This window comes from Marmota marmota, unplaced genomic scaffold (genome assembly GCF_001458135.2).
Source record: "Marmota marmota marmota unplaced genomic scaffold, marMar, whole genome shotgun sequence".
NCBI lineage: Eukaryota > Metazoa > Chordata > Mammalia > Rodentia > Sciuridae > Marmota > Marmota marmota.
Window position 1 is genome coordinate 1,034,964 of NW_026000196.1, and position 23,220 is coordinate 1,058,183.

At 41.5% G+C, this 23,220-nt stretch overlaps 1 long non-coding RNA gene across 2 annotated transcripts; it reads right to left on the bottom strand.

The window, feature by feature from the left end:
- Positions 1 to 2,253: 2,253 nt before the first annotated feature.
- Positions 2,254 to 13,014, bottom strand: LOC107148379. Of its 2 annotated transcripts, none has more exons than XR_001504257.2 (3): positions 11,869 to 13,014; positions 10,933 to 11,084; positions 2,254 to 3,337 (listed from the first exon to the last, which is right to left on the bottom strand). It is a non-coding gene; the product is annotated as an uncharacterized LOC107148379 (long non-coding RNA). The 2 variants fall into 2 exon arrangements; XR_007342803.1 differs by lacking the exon at positions 2,254 to 3,337 and adding an exon at positions 4,033 to 5,448.
- Between the last annotated feature and the right edge of the window lie 10,206 nt (positions 13,015 to 23,220).

Consider the following 23,220-nt stretch of genomic DNA (forward strand, 5'->3'; position numbering starts at 1 on the left):
AGTCCCTGGGGCCTACTCTTATTCCCTAAAGTTAAATGTTATACTGGGTTCTTGTTTGTTCTTCTATAATTTTATATGCAGTTAAACAACAACAACAACAACAAAATATATATATATATATAGAGGCAGGGGCACTCTAACACTGAGCCAGATCCCCGTCTCTTTTTATTTATTTATTTATTTTTTTGAGATCAGGTCTCACTAAGTTGCTCGGGGGCCTTGAACTTGTGATCCTCCTGTCTCAGCCTCCTGAGTTGCTTAGATTACAGGTGTTCTGTGTCTGGCATGGTTAAACAATTGTTTAATCACAGATGGGCTTCTTGAGAGATAAGAAACATTGAGGATGAATTAGAGAAGTGGGCAGGGGCCAGACTACAGTGAACATTGAGGGCTACTGTGCCTGGTTAGGAGATTCATCTTGATGTCAGGCACACCTCACTGCTTGGCCTGAGACCCCTGACCTGGGGCCTCGTTTACTGCAGTCTCAAGTTCCTGTCATCATATCTAGAAGCCACAGGCCATGTCTTCAGTGCACCTACATGGTACTGTGTTAGTGCTAGAAAGTCAGAATTGTATGAGATGCAAGGTCAGATCTCTTGTCTTGTATTTGAAATTGTATGCAAAAGTTCACTTTTTCTGCCTCTCCTCACATTGGTCTGGGCCTGCCTCCTACCATGCCACGCCTATTCTGACACTATTACCTGTCAGTTCAGCTAGTACTCTTGAGTGGGTCACCTGTAAGTTCAAAGGTTAGCAGCAGTCCTTCTCTGCTAACATTGGGTTTGGATCAGAAGATGTGTCTTCCATGAGGCAGCATTGGGTTTGGATCAGAAGATGTGTCTTCCATGCCAAACCTCAATCCTCAATAGTCATTGTTACCTTGAGCAAGTGAGTTGATTTCTCTACCTCCTTATTTTTAAATTTTAAATTATTTGTAGTACTGGAATTGAACCCAGAGGTTTGCCACTGAGCTCTATCCCCAATCCCCTTTCAAATGTTTATTTTGAGACAAGGCCTCACTAAGTTGCCCAGGTTGGCCTTGAATTTGCAATCCTCCTGCCTCACTCCCCCAAATTGCTGGGATTATAGGTGTGTGCCTGTACACCTGGACTTCTTAGCTTTTAATTGGGCATAGCAGCCATTACCAAAAAGCATCATTGTGAATTTGGGACAGATGATACACAGCCAAAGCAGAGTGCAGGGCAGCAGTGTGATTCGAGTAAGTTGCTGTGGTGCTCTTGCTATTCCACACATGGGCCTCAGGATGACTACTTCTGACCTCTTCCCTTTTTATGTCCTCAAATCAGCATGCTGCCTATCACCTGATGGTTGTACCTCTTATTTCATGTGCAGCTGGGAACTGAAGTTCATATACTTACCGTATACCATTTAGAACTATATGTGAAGCCAATGGCCAAACAATGGAACCAGGCTAGGTGTCTCTCAATGGATGAATGGACAATGAAAATGTGGTATATATACACAATGGCATTTTATCCAGCCATAAAAATAACAAAATTATGTCATTTGCAGGAAAATGGATGGAATTTGAGAACATTATGTTAAGCAAAATAAGTCAAACTCAGAAGGTCAAGTGTTCTGATTTCTTTCATATGTGAAAGCTAGAGAGGAAAAAGAAGAAAGGTGGTAGTGGTGATGGTGGGGAATCTCAGGAAAATTGAATGGAGATCTGTGGAGTGAAGGAAAGGGACCAAGGGTGGGGGGTGGCTGAAGGGAGGGAAAGGAGAAATACTGGGGAATGATATTGGCCAAATTATATTGTTAATATTGTGTGTGTATGAATGCGTAACAACAAATTCCACCATTTTGTACAATTATAATATCCAATAAAAATATGGAAAAATGTCGCAGTCTGGCTGGGCACAAAATAACCGAGGCGCCACAAAGCCTTGTAGTTTCAAACAGCAACTCTTTATTCCCAAACTCTCACCGGCACTCTACACACACTTCCCGGGAACTCTCCCGAACGCCACACAGCTCCTCTCGGAACCACCAACCCGGAAATCCCTCCTCCGGCACTTCCCCAACCAATGGGAACTCTCTGGGAATCCCCGTGAGAACTCCAAAGTAGCAGGCCGAGGCGGACAACAGGGGTCTAATATACACAGCTTAACATAACCATTATCATCTCAGTGGCTTGTTGGCGTCTGGCAAAAATGCCATGCGTCATCCCGACTCGGCTGTGGCCCTCAACAGAAAAACAACCCTATATATGAAGCTGGATGTGGTGGTGCATGCATATAATCCCAGCTACTTGGGAAGCTGAGACAGGAAGATGACAAATTCCAGGCCAGCCTGGGCAACTTAGAGAGAGCCTGTCGGGGGCAGGGCGTGGGGTGGGGAAGGTCCATAAAGAAAAGGAAAGCTGTGTGTACATGAAGAAGATGACTGCAGTCTGCCATGATCTATCCAGATCCACACATCCTGGAAACAGACAAGTCAGAGCGCAAGCCCACTTGTGTTTGACCTCCAGTCTGATCCTTTCTAGGCCTCATCTACCTCAGTTTCCAAGTCCTCAGTTTTTACCTTTGCAGAGGAAAATGTGTTCTTCTGTCTTTGAAGCCCCTTCCCTGGCTCAGATCCAGTATTTGTCCTGGGCCCGTGATCCCCTGTCCTCTGCCTTCCTTCTCCCTCTTCCCCTCATGCTTCCCCATGTGCATGGGCCTGCCTTCTCTTGAAGCTTTGGGCACCTTGCTGCACTTCTAGGGTAAAGTCACAGTCCTCCTCCTCATTGCCAAGTTTCTGGGAAGCAGCAGAAACTGACTTCCTGATTCCTTTGCTTATCTTCTCCCCGTCTCCTGCAGTCTGGCGTCATCCCTTCCTTCTCCTGAGAGAGGCTTCTTTTGCAGATCACGTGTTGTTTACCAGGAAGCCTCTCCGGATCACTGGGGCCTGAGGCTCATCCTAGCCTTTCCAGAACTTTCCATGCTTGGCTTCCATGATGCTGTTGCAACTAGGGTGCGTGAAGCAAGTTCATGGTGCACTGGCTCCCTAATGCAGAGAGGCAGAACACACTTGTAGACAACAGGCTGTGTAAAATGGGTTTATTCGTTAGAGATACGTAAAAGGGACATAGAAACCTAGGATTTGTTGCAGCCTGCCCCTACCTGCTCCATTTGCACCACAGCTGTGGGACTTGAGGAAGGCACCCATCCTGGGTTTCATACACTGGGTCAATGTGAGTTGCTGGGCTGAAGTAAGAGAGGCCATCCTGTTTCTGGAGGGGGATTGGAGCCAAGCTCAGGCTGCTCTGGATGGCAATTCTGTATCTCCTGGTGTTGCCTTCTCAGCACATCCTCAAAATTACTCTTGACAACTGTCAGTGAGAAAGGGGAGAGACCTGGGTTGGTGCAAGGTCTCTTGGAGAACTGTTTGGCAGGGTTATTTATTTATTTTTCCAAATCAAGTATATGTTGCAAAAACCTTCCAGAATGTGTCTCTCAAGTTGCACCTTGCCAGATATCTGCCCTGGTGAACTCTTAAGTACAGCATTTCCTAAATGAGCCATCCAAGGACAATCCTTCAGAACAATAAGCAACACACTGTGCAAGTGAGGTTTTGAACTATAGCCCAGGGTTCACAAAAAACCTGCAAATAACCCAAGTCCTACAAACACCCCTCCACTGAATTTTCTGGCACCTTGATCTTGAATTTTTCAGCCTTCAGAACTGTGAGGAAGAAATTTATGTTGATAAGTCACTAGTTTACGGCATTTTATTACAGCAGCATGAATGGACTAAGACAACTTTAAAATAAAAGTACTGACTTTAGGGGAAGGGATGATATAAAAAAACCCACCCCAGTATCTTTCTCTGTGTATACATTCCCTAGAGAATGGCATTCTAGGTCACTATTTTTCCATTTCAACATGGTGCTAGAATTTGGTGACCAGTTAATTTTTTTTTAATATATGATACTGAAAAGGCTGTCCAAATTATTGCCATTCAAGGACAATCCTTCAGAGCAATAAGCAATACACAGGATTTAGACTACATTTGGTACCTACTTCATGCCTTTTTTGGTGGTAGACTATTAAGAATAAACCATAATATAATTTACAAAAAAAAATTTGCTTTGTAGACCAATCAGCTGATAAGCTGCATGTTTTGGAGTCTGACTGCAGATTCTCTGCATTGCTCAAATGGAGGGACTTGGACTACAATGCTGAGTTTGTCTTTCCCTCCAGCTCATAACATATGTGGGGGTGGCCAGAAGGCCTGCAAAAGAGGCATCTGCTAGCTGGGTTTCTTTTCTTTTGAAAATGAAAAGAAGAAAAGCCCTTGTTAGGCTGGAGCCCTAAGTATTGAATGTCAGTAAATAAGGGCAGTAGGGTTAGCTGTCTGGACAATAAACAATTTAAGATCATGTCAGAATGTAACTGCACTGGGTAAAGGCCAAGCAAGCAAGCAATAGGAATAATGGGATTGTTGTTGCTTTTAGGTAGCTTATGGCATCCTGTATATTTTTAATTATAGTAAAGTAAAAAGTAAAAAAAAGAAAGAAACAAAGAAACAAAGAAAGAAAGAAAGGACTTTATATGTTCTCTCACATACAAAAAGCACATACAGAAGAATAAGAAACAAACATTTAATATAGCATGTGCAAAGGTCCTGAGGTAAGGTAACATTGTATGAAGAAGCAAAATTGAGACTGGAATCTGGACCCGAGAAAAGAGAGACAGGTAGGCCAAACCGTGGCAGCTGGCAGTACCTCATAGGCAATTATAAGAAGTTTTGTTTTGTTTTTTTCTTGGAGCACTGGAAAGACTTTGAAGGCATATTAAGCAGTATTTGTGTGTGTTTGTGTGTGTGTGTATCTAAAACAATCTGTTGGAAAGATGTCTCTGGCTTCAGAATGAGGAATAACTTGGCCAAGGTGGGGAAGATGAGAGAGGACACATAAACACCATTTAGAGGCTACTGGAAAATTCCAGCCAGAGATGATGCTGGAGGCATCAGGATCAGGCAGGAAGAGGATGTAGTGTTAAGTTATTTGTTTATTTATTTATTTTCCATATATTTTATTGGTGCATTATGTTCACAGTGGTGGAATTTGTTGTTATGTATTCGTACATGCACACAATATATCCATACGATTTGGCCAGTGTCACGCCCCAGTATTTCTTAGTGTAAGTTATTTAATCTGTTTCTTGCTGCTAGATCCTTTGTTTCTATTTGTTTTGTCTCACTCCTCCCTTATTTTCTGCTGTGACCAGCAGACTGCAGTGAGCATTCTTGGGCATGTATCTTGATGCTCTTCAGTCAGAGTAACTGGCTAAGTTTCTGGCTTTGTAACACCTGAGTGCTCCACAAATTCAAGAAATGTTGGTAGCTATTGCCCAAACACCACTCCAAAATGTTGAATCGACGTTGCTTCGTCGTGAGGAGAGTACCAAGTTCTGTCACCCTTGCTAGCCACTCTGCCAATCTGAAGGATGAAAAATGGACCTTGCTTTGAGTTACCATTTCAATAGAAAAACTTTTTTTTTTACATATCAGTTGTGTAACACCTTATAGAATTGTCTTATTTAAAAATAAATTAATTTTTCTAGTTAGAGCTCACCACAAAATTTACCATTTAAAAGTATAAAATTCAGTGTACCTTATTTGATTTATTTATTCTTAATTAATCAGTTAATTAATTAAATTTGGTACTGGGGATTGAACCTAAGCATGCTCTATCACAGAGCTACACCTCCAGCCTTTTTCATTTTGAGGCAGGGGCTTGTCTTAGGTTGGCCTTGAACTTGTGATCCTCCTACTTCAGGCTCTGTAGTCTCTAGGATGACATGTGTGCACCCCTGCTCCCAGCTGTCAAGTTTTTAACTGAGTTGTCAATTGATTATTGAACTTGAGATTTTTATGTACTCTACATAAAAGTCCTTTGTCAGATATATGATTTAAAAATATTCTCTCCCACTCTGTAGACTGACTTTTCACTTTTTTGGTAATGTCCCTTGTAGCACAAAATTTATAAGTTTTGATAAAGTTAAATTTACCTTTTTTTTCTTTTATTGCATGTGCTTTGGGTATCATGTTTAAGAAGCCATTATCCAATCAAAGGTCATGAAGATTTATGTCTATGTTTTCTTCTATGAATTTTATAGTTTCGCAGTTCTTAAATTTGAGTCTTTGATCCAGGATGACTTAATTTTTGATTACATTGTAAGGTAAGATACAACTTGATTTTTTTGCATATAGATAATCAATTGTTTCAGAAGCATTTTTTTTTAAAAAGACTGTTCTTTCCCTATTAAATTATCTTGATACCCTTGGTGAAAATCAATTGATATCAAAATGTGAGAGTTTTTTTTATGGACTTTTGATTTTATCCATTGATCTCTATGTGTCTCTTTACACCAGTATCATACTATTGTTTTGTAGTAAGTCTTGAAATCAGGGCATATGAATCCTCTGATTTTGTTTTTCTTTTTAAAAGTTGTTCTATTTCAAGTTCCTTGCATTTTCTTATGAATTTTAGGATCTGCTTATTAGTTTCTACAACAAACAAACAAAACCCAAATAAACAAAACCAATCAAGATTTTGATAGCAAGTTCATTGAATCTGTAGATCAATCTGGGAAGTACTTACTGCCTGCCATCTTAACAATATTGTCATCAATCCATGAATATGAGATGGCTTCATTTATTTGGGTCTTTTAAATTTTTTTCCAATGATGTTTTGTAGTTTTCAGTACAAATGTCGCACTTCTTTGTTTGAGTATACTTCTAAGTGTCTTATTTCTCTTATTGTTTCGACTACTTTTTTTTTCAGTTGAAATTTTATGCTTTCAAGTTATATATTCATGTCATCAGCATATAAAAAAATCTGTCCAGCATTTATAATTCTTCTTTCTCTGGTCTAGCATATTAGGAAGTTTTTCCAGAATAATGTTAAAGAAACATTGCTTACATATATTGTGTCATTACTCTTTTTGACAAACACACACACACATTTTCTCCTACTATGTAAATTAAAGGAGGGCTGGGGATATAGCTCAGTTGGTAGAGTGCCTGCCTCCACAAGCACAAGGCCCTGGGTGCCCAGCACGACAAAAATAAATAAACAATGAATGAATAAATAAAGAGGACATACTGTTGCTCTTATTTGGCATCTATTTCTTTAAGAAACCACCCACTACTCATTTCAGGTGGTTTGTATGCTAATAGTCCTTGAACTCCTAGAGTAGTTAATGACACCTAGCTAGTGGTACTTAATTCTCTCTACTCAGGAGAGAGAATGTGTGTGTGCACCAATTAGAATCCACCTTGAAATTACCACTAAGACTGAAAGCAGAGGTTATCTTTATTCTTCTTTAGTACTTTTAGGTTTTAAGCATGAATCAAACATCTCTCAGTCATCTTTCTTAGCTATAAGGAGAAGGGCCATCTGCAGTCAGGAAGAATGAGGCCAACAGGAAAGAGAAGCAGAGATAAATCTTGGCAAGCCCGTCGGTACTGACCTGTTTAAATTTTGATTTCCAGCCAGGTCTAAAGCAAAGATACACTTGGATTTTTCAGATATGTGAGCCAATAAATTCTTTTTTTTTTCCCTTTAAGATGGTTGAGTTATATTTCTTGCAATCAAAAGTTCTGAGCAGTCTAGGAAATCTACTACTTTCTGCTCAGTTAAGGGCTAATTTTGTTTGTTTTAAAAATTAAGTATGTATATTGGAATTTGTAAAGTACCTATTGGGATATTCTTATGCATTCTTTCCTTTGATTTGCTAATATGTCATATTAATAGATTTCTTAATATTGAATTAATTTTTATTCTAGGAAGAATCCCACTTAGTTATTTTTATTTTTTAAAATGTACTACTAAAATTCATATGCTGGTTTTTAGAAAAAGAGGGGTTTTTTTGGCAGGGCAGGGATGGAAGTGAGTACTGAGGATTTAACCTGGAAGTGTTATACCACTGATCTACATTTTTAGCCTTTTTATTTTTTATTTTGAGACAAGAGTTTCACTACATTGCGGAGATTGGCTTTGAACTTGAGATCCTCCTGCCTCAGTCTTCCGAGTCACTGGGATTACAGGTGTGTACCACCATGTCAGGCTTAAAAACAGATTTTGGGTCAATATTGAAGGTATAATTCCTCAGTGGAGAGGGTCAGAAACAATTGGATTGGGGGCCACATTCAGTTGTATTTTGAGGGTCCTATTGACATTTTACAGTTGGAATATTAAATATAAACTTCCAGGTTTGCAACTTTTTTTGAAAAATTTAGTTTCAGTGAACTTAACTATCCAAGTGGAGAAGTAGTGATTTCTCTGGAACTATCTCTGGTTTCTATTGCCACTAGCACTTGCCACTCACAAATGTACACTCATGTACTTTTTTTGTTGTTGTTTTGGTGTTGGGGTTTGAACCCAGGGGCATTTAACCATTGAACCACATACCCAGACAGGGTCTCACTGAGTTACTTAGGGTCTTGATAAGTTGCTGAGGCTGGCTTTGAACTTGTGATCCTCCTGCCTCAGCCTCCTGAGCCGCTGGGATTATAGGCATGTACCAGCACACTGACACTCATGTACTTTTAATTGACCAGTGTCATATGTTTTAGTCACTGGTCTGTGATACCCTCTGAATTTGTAATTGTTCTAAGTGTCCTTTTCCAATTCTGGTCTTTTCAGATATTCATTACTGAAATAGTTTAAGTGGCATCAAATGGACATGTTTTTGAAAGGTTGGAAGATGCACCTGTGGAAACACTGGGTCTTGGTGTTCATGAGAAGCCCCTCTTTTTCTGTTTTCAGAATTTGTTTCCTTTCTGAACTTGTCTGGGCCTGTGGCCTTCCCTGAATAGCTGTGTTCTTAGAACAGCTTCCCAGGTCTTTGCCCTCCCGTGACCTAGCGCTACAGTGTGGGGAGGGGAAAGTGAGTTTGAGGGCAGCCTTGCCTGAGGTCTGGGTCTAACGCTAATCTGCAATGTTGTTTGTTGGATCATTTCAGGCTTCCTCCACAAGTAGGAGGGTGTGTATCTTTTTCCTGGGAGTGTGGGAGACCCTTCTTTGACCTTCCTCTAGCACAGCTCTGAGTCCTAGAGGCTGTTGTTACAGCTCTGAGACCTCTTTCCCCATTCCAGTGACTGCCCAGTCCCTGGGGTGGTCAGTTGGAGTTGGCAAGGGTTTTTGTTTTTGTTTTTTTGCACATTTTCCCCGGGCTACACAATCACTGCTTGCATCAACTTCACTCCAAATTGGAGAATATTAGTGAGAATTCCCAAGTTTTTCCCCATCTACCGATTTCTTCTCCCTCCTATTCATCTAGCTTGGAAGTCAGAGGAGCAGGGCAGAAGTAAGGGGGTTATGGCTCATGGTTCCAGCATGTCACCATTTTTGGAAGTTAGTGGTTTCTGAGGTTGAGGAAGTCTAAGTTTGTGGAAGTCAGTGTGGGCAGCACATTATCACAAATGACTTTTATGGTAAGGATTCTCCCCGGGTATATCTAAGAACCAGAGAAAGTACATTGACTAGTGCGGTGATTGACAGCAATGACTTTTAGCTCTCCTAGAATAACCTGAAACAATTCACTTAGATTAAAATTCAGATCTCTAGATAGAATACTTCACTAAAAAAAGATTCAATTGTATAAACGTACGCCTACTTGAGAAAGACCCATGAGTCGGTCAGGGTGAAACAGATGAGGCCATTTCGGGTGATTTTGTGGCCACTGTGGCTAGAAAGTACACTTCGGGAAGCACCTTTTCAGGAAGCAGTACAAAGCAGGAGCTGCAATGGGGTGAATCGTGGTCGATGTCTATTGCTTTTGTCTGCTCAGTGCCTTTCCTTGTCTCATGGTAACAGAACTTGACCGTCTGGCCGAAAGGATGAGCACATGTGCCAAGCCAGGGAAATTGCAGCCCTCCTCTGGGATGTTTTCGAATGGGAACCCAGGGAGAGAAGCCTGCTTTTCTCAGCGTCAGAGTGCTGGGAGGATGCAGGCGGTGGGACATAGTGAAAGTAAAGCTGAAGGAAATTAAACCAACGTGAGGCGCCATGAGAGAAAGAGACGGCTGAGGATTCCAGTGATTTCTGAAGTTGGTTCTATTCCTGCCTTTCTCAATCACTTGGCCATTGAGTAGACGAATTCTGCTCTTTACTAAGCTCATTTACATCGGGTTAGGGGCGTCTTTGGCCCTCTTGACTGTTGAAGATATGAAGATATCCTCAGGGGGCACATCTTTTACTGTTATGGTTGGGATCTAAGGTGTCCCCCAAAAGCTTCTTTGTTGTTGCAGGGGTGTTTGGAGGTGAAATGAGTGAATGAGGAGAGCTGTAACCTCGTCAGTCCATCATAGCTTGAACAGACTGACTGGGTGGGAACTGTAGGTGGGTGGGTGTGGCCGGGTGGTAACTGAGGTGGGTGTCTGGGGGCTGCCCTGGAAGGGTGCATTTTCCCTGTGGGCAAACTCCCCGGGCCTTGGCGTCTTTGTCACTGTGAGGTGAGCTGCTTTTCTCTGCTATGCTCTTTGTCCATGCGCTGCCTCACCTTGACCAGAGAGACGGACTCAGTTATCTATGGACGGAGACTTCTGAAACCATGAACCAAACAAACTTTCCCCCGTCTAAGTTGTTCTGCTCAGGTATTTTGGTCACAGTGACGCAAAGCTAACATAATTACCTTGGTCCCACACCTAAAGACATTGCTTTTTGTCATGGAAGATTTTAGAAAAGATTCTCTAAATTAGAAAGTCAGTGTGACTCCTCTTGCTTTAGGTGAGCTTGGATTTCATTTTTAATTTTTTTTTTTTTTTTTTTTTTACAAATACAGCTATTAAAATAGATGCTTGAGAGAAGAAATAATTCAGTCAACTCTCCCCTCAAAGAGGAGGCTGGTCCTCAAAGTGTGCCATGTGACTGTAGCGCCAGGGTGCTGGGAGTAGAAAGAGCCATAAAGGAACTCACCTGCTTCTCGAATCCATCATGAACACCCACAGGGGTCATTCCTGGTCCTCATCATTGACCAGTGGGCCTTCAAGTTCACTCATCCTTGATTGCCCTGCCTGCCCTTCTTGGCTTTGTGTGTTTTTAGTCCATATTTCCCGAGATCTGAAGCCCTGAGGACAGAAACAGCCCATTTGTTGATATGATCACCAGCACCACCAAGAAGCCTGTGACTGGGGTGGGACGTGGGGATGCGGCATCTGTTCCTGACAAATATCCTTCAGTTAGTGGCAAAAGGTTTCTCCCATAGCCTGTCCTTTCCAACTGCGGCTTCCTGGCATAAGGACCTACGGCTACTGAAAGGGAAACAGTCATGTTTCTTGTGTACTTTCTGGCCACAGTGGCCACAAAATCATTCAAAATGGCCTCACCTGTTTCACCCTGACTGACTCATGGGTCCTTTCTCAAGTAGGCGTACGTTTACACAATTGAATCTTTTTTTAGTGAAGTATTCTATCTAGAGGTCTGAATTTCAATCTAAGCAAATTGTTTCAGGTTATTCTAGGAGAACTAAAAGTAGTTCTAAAAGTAGGAGAGTCCAATTTGAGGAAGGTGAAGTGTCATGCCGCACTTTATTGTTTACATGGATTCCTACCTTATCTCATTTAAAAAAAATTTAATTATTAACAGTAGTTATGTTGCTTTTATATTTCTCTTAGGCTTAAAGACCTAAATAACAGCCAGGAACGGCAGCACACGCCTGTAATCCCAGCAGCTTGGGAGGCTGAGGCAGGAGGATCACGAGTTCAAAGCCAGCCTTAGCAGCTCAGTGAGACTCTGTCTCTAAATAAAATACAAAATAGGACTGGGGATGTGGCTCAGTGGTGGAGTGCCCCTGAGTTCAATCCCCAGTACCAATCAATCAATCACAACAGCAACAAAACCTAAATAACTTACCTGAAGTCACATTCTAGGAAATGGCAGAGGAGAGATTCACACTCAGGTGGTCTGATTCGTAACCGGTGCTTTTTGTACTCTCCCAGTGGTTCTGTCTCCTGGAGAAGCTTTCAAACAATACAATGTAGGGTTCTACCACAGAATAAAGCCAGACTTCCCAGGAGGTAGGCCAAGCACTGACAGTCTTCTCCATTCCCCAGATGGCTGCAAGGACCATTGCAGTAGGCCATGCTACTCCCCATCAATGTCATTTTCAGCTTTTCAGAGTTATTTATACCTGCTGTTGAATCCTTAGCACATCCTGCTGGTCTTACCTTCAAAATGTGCCAAACATACCACTGTTGACAGCTTCCACTGTTACCATCCTGTTTGCATGTTCTGGAAGACTATTCAGTTGCCTCCTTTCTGGTCTTCCTGCTTCTCCCCTCACTCTCAGTCCATTATTGAAATAGCTGTCAGATGTCTCTTATATGTTAGATCATGATCTCCAAAACTGACAGCTCCCATCTCCTCAGAATAAAACTCTGAAGTCCTTTCCAGGATCTGCAATATCCTCCCTGGTCTGACTTCCCTATCTCTCTGCTCTCAGGTCCCATCATTTTCCCCTCTTACTTTCCCTGCAGCCAAACTGCATTCTTAGCACTGAACACACCATCAACCTACCACCTCAGGGCCTTTGCACATGCTATTCCCTCTGCTTGGTACAATCTTCCCCCAGGTATCCTCACACCTCATTCATTGAGTCCAATGTCCCCTGACCTAAGAGGCCGTCCTTCCACAATGGCAGCCTTTCTGTGTGCTATTGGTATCTCAGTCTCCATCTCCTCACTTTCTCAACTCACGACACCTAACACCTTCCAATGTACTTTTGTTTCGTTTCATTTTTTTTTTTTTTTGGCCTGTCTTTCCTTACTAGAAAGCCAGCTCCATGAGAGCAAGGAATTGGTTTTATTCATTGTTCTGTCCCTAGCACTTGAAGTGCTGCTTGTTCAATGATTATTTGTAGAACACATGAATAAATATCATGTAACTTTTTTCCTAAATCAAAAAAATTAGAGAAAATAAGGCTCCAGGTGTGGTGGTGCATGCCTGTAATTCCAGCAACTCAGGAGACTGAGATAGGAGGATCACAAGTTCAAGGCCAGCCTGGGCAACTTAGTGAGACCCTGTCTCAAATAAAATAAAATAAATAAATAAATAAATAAATAAATAAATATAAAAAGGGCTGGGATTAAGGTCAGTGGTTGAGTGCCCCTGGGTTCCATCCCTAGTACCTAAATAAATAAATAAATAAATAAGAAAGGAAAATAAGACTAAGAAAAAAATAAATTAAAACTATGGGCAAAGTTAATGCTCAGAATAGATTTCATTTCTCTTATTTGTTTTACTTGAGGATTTGAATGAAATTTTGGTCTTTGGCTTTTAGTAACCAATGTGAAAAGGAAAACAGTATTAATTGTAGAACTTAGTATCCATCATAAAAACTGAGGTCTGCTATACAACTGAAATATAGCTATTCTTAATATTAAAATACATAATCAGTTTAATTATTAGAGGATAAAATAAATAAATAAAAATGAATTTCATATAAAGTTCTTTGATTCGTGAAGACTGTGAAGTCATGACTGTTTGATGGAAATGCTTTATTTGCTTTTAACAGTATTTAAATATTTGCATTGAATCTTCATCTAGCTGCTAAATAAAATGACTTCTTTAAAATTCCCCTAATATCCAGGCCTTTGTCTAATTGATGCACAAGCCCTTCTGAGCATCAGAGAGGGTGCTTTATGTTATTTCCAGAGGATCTTTTTTCCTCCCTAGAGGAAACAAACAGAGAAAACTGCCCTGGTTTCCCTGGGACAGAGGATTTACAGAGATGTGGGTCTTTCTGTGCTAAACAAAAAGGCCCAGGCATACAGGGACAAGTTGGTCATCCTATCCTTTTTTTTTTTTTTTTTAAAATCTTTTTGTGTCTAGTTTGATGCCTTTGTTCTCTTGTGAATGATTCATAGAAATGAAGAATGGACTAGTTTTAGTCTTTGTGATTGGTGGTATGTAACTGGCCCAGGGGGCAGGGTTTTTTTTTTTTGTATTGGGGAAGCAATCCAGGGATGCTCTTCTACTGAGTCATATCCCCAGCACCACCTCATTTTTTTTTTTTTTTTTTTGAGACAAGGTCTCACCAGGCTGGCCTTGAACTTGAGGTCCTCCTGTCTCAACTTCTCTAGTAGCTGGGATTATATGAATGTACCACCACACCCAGCTCCTTTTTATATATTGACAGATTGTTTTCCAGAAAGATTCAACCAGTTTATGCTCTTACTCTTTTGTGTGTGTGTGTGTGTGTGTGTGTGTGTGTGTGTTGCTGGGAATTGAACCCAGGGCCTTGTGCATGTGAGGCAAGCATTCTACCTACTGAGCTATATCTCCAGTCTATGCTCTTACTCTTAATGAGAGATAAATTCTTTTTATCATTTTTTGACTCAACTGTCTAATTCTTTCCAATTATATATTATCCTAAGAAAAAAGATTTGCCAATTTGATAGGTTAAAAAATATCTTGATGTGTATTTCTTTGATTAGTGGTGGGTTGATTTTTTTTAAACATTTTTTTAATTATTATTATTTTGGTGTTATTACAATGAGGTACGTGAGGCAGATAACTTATCAGGAGAAAAGGTTTCTTCACCTCACAGTTTGAAGATTCAAAGTCCAGGTTGGGATGTTATTGAATCCAAGTCCATCTGCTCACTGCTTGAAACCAATACTTTGTAGTTGAGAGTTGGTGGGAAGAAACTCAGGTTTATTTGGGGTTGGCACCAGGAGAAGATGAAGCTATCCCCCAAAATGACCATTTTAGGGAACTCAAATATGTGAAAGGGCTTTTATAGTGAGAGAAAAGAGGGGCAGTGACCAATGGGCAGGAAGATTGCATGCTGGGCAGGGCACGAACCTCTGTTTTTCTCTGCCAGGACTGGTCACAATTGCCCTTGACCTCCTGGGGCTAGTTTCTACAATTCTTTAGAAAAACTGTATTACTTTTCTGCAAGTTAAACTTCACAGCAACTTATGTGCTTTGTGTTAGTAGATGCACAGGACTAAAGAATAAACAGGGGCGGTACACATTCTGCTGTTATCTGAAGGTCACCAGATGTTCTGTGTTCTACAAGTCTAAAGAAAGAATGCTTAGCAGTTGACATCTAAATCGCTTAGGTGTGGCTCTTCTTGAGAATTTATAGTGCCAGGCAAAGGGAGGGTAATTAAAATCACTCTGCCAAGGACAACTGGCCCAGGGGGCAGCCATGTCATTAGGACAGGGAAGACCCTGTTGGTTGGCTTATAGTGAGGGAGACATTGTAATGGGAGCAGGGTAGGAATGAACTGGAGCAGAGAGAAAGAGGATGGGTATGCACAGGGAATATGGAGGATCCCAGGAGAATATGTCATGCTCCTAATGACATAAAGATCTGCACTACGCTTCACCTCCCAAAGGCTCCACCTCTTCCCAACAGTGCCACCTTGCAGACCAAATCCCAATGGACCCTTAGGAGACACCCAACCCACACCCGAACCATGGCATATGTTTATTATTATTTTGTGAATAAGTCTTTTATTTTTGCCTATTGATTTTCACTAAATAGACTATTGATTTTCTTATTTAGATCTTTATTATGATAGTTATTATTATGAATATTAATTATCTATCATTTATTGTAGTTTTATCATTAAATTTAGAATTTTTTTTTTTTTGGTTTTATACCAGAACTGTTTTAAGATGAAAGTGATTTTTTTGGTGGTTTTTATTTTCATCACACTTATTCTTAGAAAGTTCTTTGTCTTGGATTTATTAAATATTTAGTTATTTTTATTATTTTGTGATTTTATTTTTTAATGTTTGAAATATTGTTTTTCTGATTTTAGAAAAAATTTAAAGACAGAAAAGTGCAGAACCCACTGAACAATTGCCCATGTCTCTGCTGCTGAAATTTAATAGATGTTATTATCCTGTCATATTTAAAAAATATAATTGAAGTTCCCTTTATGCTCTTTCTTAGCACTATTTTTCTCTCTTTCTCCTTAGAACAAATCCTATGATAAAATTGTGGATGCCATTCAGGCTCTTGCTTTTATACTTTTATTTCATTTTACATTCCTAAAAACAACATATATTATTTTGTATTTTTCTTAAAAATAAAGAAATCCTACCATATTTTATATATTTTTTGATTTTCCTTTTTTAAAAAACTCAAATCATGTTTTTGAGACTTATCCTCTGGATACCTATATCTAATTTATTTAATTGCTGGATGAGAGTCCAACGGACGACTCTGTCCAATTTTTCTGCGTTCCCCTATGAACACCTGGTGCTGCCTGGTCCCCTGACCTTCAGCCTCTCCTCCTCCATCTTGCCCTACACACTCATCTCTCAGATGTTCCTGCATGTCATTTTCCTGGGTGTAGTCTCTCAGCTGGAGACTAGTAAGCAGGAGATTTGTTGGGGAATACTCTTGGGATCTGTACTGGTAGAGGAGGCAGGAAGGAAGCATATGGGCAAAGGGGGAAATTGAGCCATAAAACAACCTCAGGGAACCCCAGTATGCCCTACAGTGTCCTCTAACACTGGGATGCCCCTTCAGAGTTATCCTGCACCTCTGTGTCTAACAGTCATTGCATGAGGGCTGTCCTAATAGGGTGAAGCCTCTGACACAGAGGCTTTCTTCAGCTGAGCCTCTTTTCAATGAGGCTGGTCATTGGCAGCATGTCTGGCAGAAGAGGTGGGGGCTCAGTCCTTAAGGGGGATCTGAGAAGCACATGCCAGCAGCCACTGAAGTGGTCTTGTGCTTCACTGTCTAGAGACTCAGGTGCTTCCTGCAATTGTTCAGAGGGCTGAGACTTCCAAGGAAAACTGCCAGGGATGGCCCTCTCTTCCTCCACTTTCCACTGGGGATCAATGTTTGGGAGCGTTTTGTGGACCTGCTGCAGATTCCATTCACTTACAACTTAGGAATGCTTTTTATCTCATGCTTACCCTGATGTGGTCCTATCTGTACTCTAGCTTGAAAAAAATATTGTCTGAAGTTATCTACATGTAGATGAATTGATTAAATTGTTCACTCACAAATATTTATTGAGTACCTAGTATACACTCAGGCCAGGGTTTCAGGGGGTCCAGATCCAGCAGACAGATTTTACATTCTAGAATGGAGGCAGAGAGAAACATAACAAACAAGTATAAAATGTTAAGATAAAAAGGGATATGTTAAGCAGGAAAAAAATGAAGTCAGTTTAAGGGACTAGAGAATGGGGACAGAGGAAGCATTATTTTAAACAGAGACTTTGGAAAGCCTTTTTAACTAGGTGACATCTGAGCAAAACCAGAAGGAAACAAAAGGCTGAAAAGTGTGAGAACTAAGGAGTATAGGATTCTAGGCAGAGGGGCATAGCAAGTGTAAAGGTCCTGAGGTTACACAGTTGGAATGTTGGAGTGAGAGAAGGACTTGTAAAAAGAGAGGAGGTTGCAGAGGTATCCAGGGTGAGAATAGACCATTATAAGGACTTTGTCTTTAAAATTTTTTTTTTTCTAAAAGTTATACATGATAGAAGAATGCATTTTGATTCATTGTACACAAATTGAGCACAACTTTTCATTTCTCTGGTTGCACACAAAGTAGAGTTGCACCACATGTACCTAGGGTAATGATGTCCATCTCATTCCACCATCTTTCCTGCCCCTTCCCTCCCTCCTCTTTGCCCAAAGTTCCTCCATGCCCACCCCTACTATGGGCCAGCATCCACAGGACTTTGTCTTTTAGACTGAGTTGGGTGCCATTATTGAGTTTGAGGAGATAAGTGACATGATCTGACTTAGATTTGAAAGGAGCATTCTTGCTACCAGGAGAAGAATGGAAAGTAGTGGGGGAATGGCAGCAGGGATTGCAGAAGTCTGAAAAGACATGTTTGTGGTCCATCTGGGAGGATGAGTTCATTGTCTACAGAACCCTAGAACTGGGCAAATTCCTCTAGGGGGTGAATACAGATGGTGGAGAGGTCTAGGTCTGAGTCCTGTGGCTCTTCAGTGTGCTGAGGTTGAGAAGAGGGTGAAGATGCGGGAAGTTGGGCCAGTCAGGAAGGAGGAGAACTCTAGAGCCAGTTGCCCAAGAAAACCACATTGAGACAGCATCCCGAGAAGAAGAGCGTGGCCAGCTGGGTCAGATCCTGTGAGTGTTCTCTCTGCCCAGTTGGTTACTATTGATGTGTTTCCCTTTCACAGCAATGCTACAGTCACTTTGATTGATTTGGGAAGTAGAGAAATTAAACACACCCTCAAATCTACATCTTGACCCAACCATGTGTTAGACACGCCCAAAGTGAGTTGAATTATTTATTTGGAAGAAGGAGGTCACTTTGTGGGACTTTCTCTCATTCTCCAAACCCTTCCAAGGACTCTCTTTCTAGGTGTTGATTTCCTATTGCACAGTGGTGCCCGTCTTTCCACCTGGAGCCCAGAAACTGAACGTTCTGGTAGGCAGCCACGTGTGCCCTCTGGCTGTGCTCGTTCATGGTGTGTTGGTTGCCTCCACCGTAAATTCCTGCTCCAAGACTGTGCTGTGCTCATCTTTACATCCCTCATGGTGGGGACCTCTTAAATAAAATGTCCTTTTCTTAAATATAATTTTCCTTCTTTATTAAAACACTGCCTAATCCAGTTTTTTGGCAGAGGACACAATGGGCTGAATTTATTGACAATATTATTATCTGTTTAAGCAAAGGGAAAAGAAATCAGAGCTCTTTAATGAGGTCCAAAGCCAAAACAGTCCCTGGAGTCCCCTTTATTCTCTGTTCTTTCAAATTACAATTGAAACTCTTATTCTGGGTGAAGAGAAACAGAACTCGGGTTTCTCCTGAAGAAGGGAAGCCTTGTGCTTCCGTCTCTGGAGGACTTGGCCCAGCCTCTCTCACACAGGAGTAAGAACATGGAGACTCATCAGGTGGTAAGTTCAGCGTCTGCAGGATTTGGAGAGTTTGCTCCTTTTGTTTGGGAGAAATAACTTGCCTGACAAATCTCACTCTAGGGCCAAGAGTCGTGGTTCCCCAAATCACACACCCCTACAAGCCTCCTTCTTGGCAAAGGAGTGTGCCCTGGGGTTCTGTGTGTTCCTGGACCCACAATCCACAGCGCTGTAGCCTGTGCAGAAAGGGTGAGAAGAATATCAAGACATGGGAAAAATATAACATCAGACTTTAAGGGATTGTGAGCCCATGTTGACACATTAGTCACTCTCTATTTCTGTAAACTTAATTCTGTTTTTAGGCCCTCACATTAGTTCACTTGAGCTGCCATTGTCCCACTGGATTAGGAAATACTTTTTTTTTTTTTTTTTAATTTTGGTACCAAGGATTGAACCTAGGGATGCATAACCACTGAGCGACATCCTCAGCCCTTTTCAATGTTTATTATTTAGAGACAGGGTCTCACTAAGTTGAGAGTCTTGTTAAATTGCTGAGGCTGGCTTTGAACTTGTAGTCCTCCCGCCTCAGCCTCCTGAGTCACTTGGATTATAGGAGTGTGTCATTGAGCCCAGTGGAAATCCTCATTTTTGTTGAAGACAAAAACTGCCTTCATTTTTGCTTTCTAGGAGAGTAGTATATTGCCTAAGAAGGGAGGACGTTTTTTTGTTGAGGGAACATATTGGTGAGATGGGGCTGAGAAAGACAAAGTCTTGGAACACAGTCTGGGAGACAGGGATGAGTAGAAGAAAGTACCAAATGTTTCTTTATAATTCTGTTGGAGAAATCCAGGCTTCCCAGGGTAATCCAAGAGAAAGTGAGAGGAGTCATGGGGCTTGTAAATACCTGCTGGATTCCTTTGTTTGTCTTGTTCACTGCCTGAGGAGTCCCGGGCACATACTAGATGCTCAATAAAATGTTTGCTGACTTAATGAAGAGAAAGGGGAGAGGTGAGGAATTATTGAGGGATCTGATTGCCTTCTCATTGTTCAGGGTCTGAAAATTAAAGCCATTTAACCCAAATATCAGAGGAATGAGAGCCCAAGAAAGACTGGAATTGATGTACATCAATTTTTACAGATATGGAAGTTGAGCACTAGAGAAGTTAAATGATATTCCTAAAGTTTTCCAAAAATTTGGGTAGGAACATTAGGGTTTGACCTCAATCTTTCTGCTCTGAGTTTTGTCCTGCTTATTTGTCACACAGGTGATCATTTGTCTATTCCTTCTGATGCTCTGACCAATTCTGTTTAAGTTGTGTTCTCACTTTATTGAAGGGTAAAAGAAAATGGACATTGTGGTGGGTTCTTAAGTGATATTTACTACACTGCTGTGAACACCTTGTTCTCTGTAGGAGCCAGAGTTCATGGAAGCTTGGAACTGAGGGAAACCACACTGAAAGTAGGAGACCTGGGGTCCTGCCTGAGCTCTGCCCCATCTCACTGTGACCCTGGCAAGTCACTTTCCCTTTTTCAATCTCAGTCTCCTGTTGGAGAAAGCAAAGAGGTCAAATGAGTTAATACTAATATCCTGGGACAAATCCCTCTTTATTCTTCCTAATATTGGTAAGTCCTTGGGTGATCAATCATGCCAGTTTCTTTCCTTCTTTTATCCCTTCCTCCCTCCCTTCCTTGTCCTGGGAATGCAACCAGAGATGCTTAACCACTGAGATACATGACCAGCCCTTTCTACTTTTTAAAAAAACATTTATTTTTTAGTTGTAGGTGGACGCAATACCTTTACTTTATTTTTATGTGGTGCTGAGGATCAAACCCAGTGCCTCATGCATGCTAGGTGAGAGCTCTTCCTCTGAGCCACGTCAGTCCCTGCCCTTTTTAATTTTTTTCTTTTGAGACAGGGGCTCACTAAGTTGCCAAGGTTGGCTTTGAACTTGCCATCCTTCTGCCATCCTCTGCCTCCAGAGATGCTGGGATTACAGGCATGTGCTGCTGTACATGGCCATTCCAGTGTTCTAGAGAGACATTCTGGGGATAGAGATATTTACTTCTGAAACCATTACAATTCTGGTTAAACTGGGACTGGTTGGACACCCTGGTGAGCCACGCCCTCCGAAGGTCATTTGGATGGGTGTGGTATCCCATCTCCAAGATGGTCCCCAGTGTCCTCAGAATCCTGCTATTCACATCTTATGTTCTCCTCTCCCATGTCTACAAGAGTTGGTTGGTGTGACCTGTAGCATATGGCAGAGGTGATGGTATGTCACTTCCAAATTTAGGTTGTAAAACACCATCTCCCATCTGTCTTGAGCTCTGTTCTTCCACCCCTTGTTATTCACTGTGTGAAGTGGGTGGGGAATTACTCTTAAACCAACCTTACAGGGATTGGTTGAGGGGTAGGCACATGACCTAGGGCTGGTCCAATCAGCATAAACTTAGAGATATTGGTACCCCAATTCCCTTTCTGTTAGGATTTTGGTGTGAACCATGAATTGCTCTTGGTGCAGGGACGTAGAGAAATGAGAGAAAAGGAGAAAATGAGAAAAAAGGAGATAAGAAATCAAAGTAGAGGGGAATACGAGGAGACAAGAAATCAAAGCTGAACATGGATTCTAGTTTTGTGGTGTAAGTCCCAGATCCAACTGCACTTGAAGTTGACTCTTGGTCTGTCCAGCTACATAACCAATAACTGCCTTTCGTTTAACAAACTGAGTTTGATTTTCTGCCTTTTTCATCCTAAAGATTTCTGTCTGGTTCAATGACTATTCCCACACCCTAGGTGAGGAAACTGAAGTTCAGAGAGATTAAGTAACTAGCCCAGGGTAGCACAGCTGGAGGTGGCAGAGTCAGAATTTATTCCAGGTATTTCTTGCAGCAGAGCTCCTGCTCTATCTATAACATCAGTCTAGACAATGAATTAGCTCCTGAGAACCGTGGTTTCTAGAAATCTCTGAAAAAAACTGAGTACTTCAGGATGAAAACATTATGGAGCAGAGGAAGTTTATGAAAAATGAAAGTGTAGCTCCTTTATGTCCTGGCTGCCATTTTTCACCGGGGAATGACTAGGCCTCAGGAGCCTGTTCAGTTTCAGTGGAGAAGTGAGGGCAGAGCCGCAGCATCTCTGGCAGGACTTGCTGGCATTGGCTCTGCAGCAAGAGGAATGGAGTAGATAAGAGGGAGATGAGCCCTGCAGGATGATGTTTCTCGTGTCCCAGCTACCTGGGAGGCTGATCAGGTGAGTTGCAAGTTCAAGGCCTGCCTGGGAAACTTAGTGAGACCATATCTTATAAATAATAATAATAATAGGCTGCAGATGCAACTTAATGGTAGAGCACCTTTGGGTTCAATCACCAGCACCGAAGTAAATAAATAAATAAATAAATAGCATATGGGTTTCTATAGGTCAACCTCTGTATTCTAATATGAGAAAAGTTTATTTTTTGCTTATAGAAAGTCCACTGCAGAAGTTTCTGGGTCGCTTCTGGGTTGACTCAGGAAGCCAAGCTGCTTCCATTCTGTTGTTCAGTCACCTTCTGTACTTGGCTTCCAAGCAACCAGGGGAGAAGTAGCAAAAGTATGGAGGAGCCTGTTTATTTTTAACTGCTCTGTACTCACACTCAAAATGATGCATCATTACAGTTTATTTTCATTGGTGAAGACCAGTTATATGGCTCCATTTAGATGCAAGTGATTTGGGAAAAGCAGCTTCCTCATGTGCCCCCAAGGCAGAAATGAATTGGGTGCACATCTGTCAAGGTTGTTCTATTTATACCCAGCAGAGGTGGATAGACAGGACTAAAATCTATAACTTACTTCACTTGTCAAGTTGTTTTTCCTGGCAGAGGGGTTCATTAACCTAGGGGATAGGAAAATCACGTCTTATCATGAAGGGTTATTTATTTATTTATTTTGGTACCAGGGATTGAACCCAGGGGCGCTTAACCACTGAGTCACATCTCCAGACTTTTTTATTTTGAGACAGAGTCTCAGGAAGTTGCTTAAGGCCTTGCTAAATTGCGGAGGCTGACTTTCTACTTGCAAGCCTTCTGCCTCAGCCTCCCAAGCTGCTAGGATTACAGGCATGCACCGCAGCACCCGGCTAAGGGTTAATTTTTCAATTGGTCCACGCCAAAGTCTGCTTTTACCAATTAGTACAAATCTACCATGTAAGTTTGCTGTGGGCCTGGGTACTCTTGACCCACAGATTTGGCAGGTAGCTTGCTTTCTGTCTTTAGAACGAGGACAAGTGTGCTGTGGATGTATCTCATTGGTAGAGCCCTTGCCTAGTATGTTTGAGGCCCTGGGTTTGATCCTCAGCCCTGGGGAAAAAAAAAGAAAAGAAAAGAAAAAGAAATTCAGCTTAGAATTGTGGAATCGGACTGGTGTAT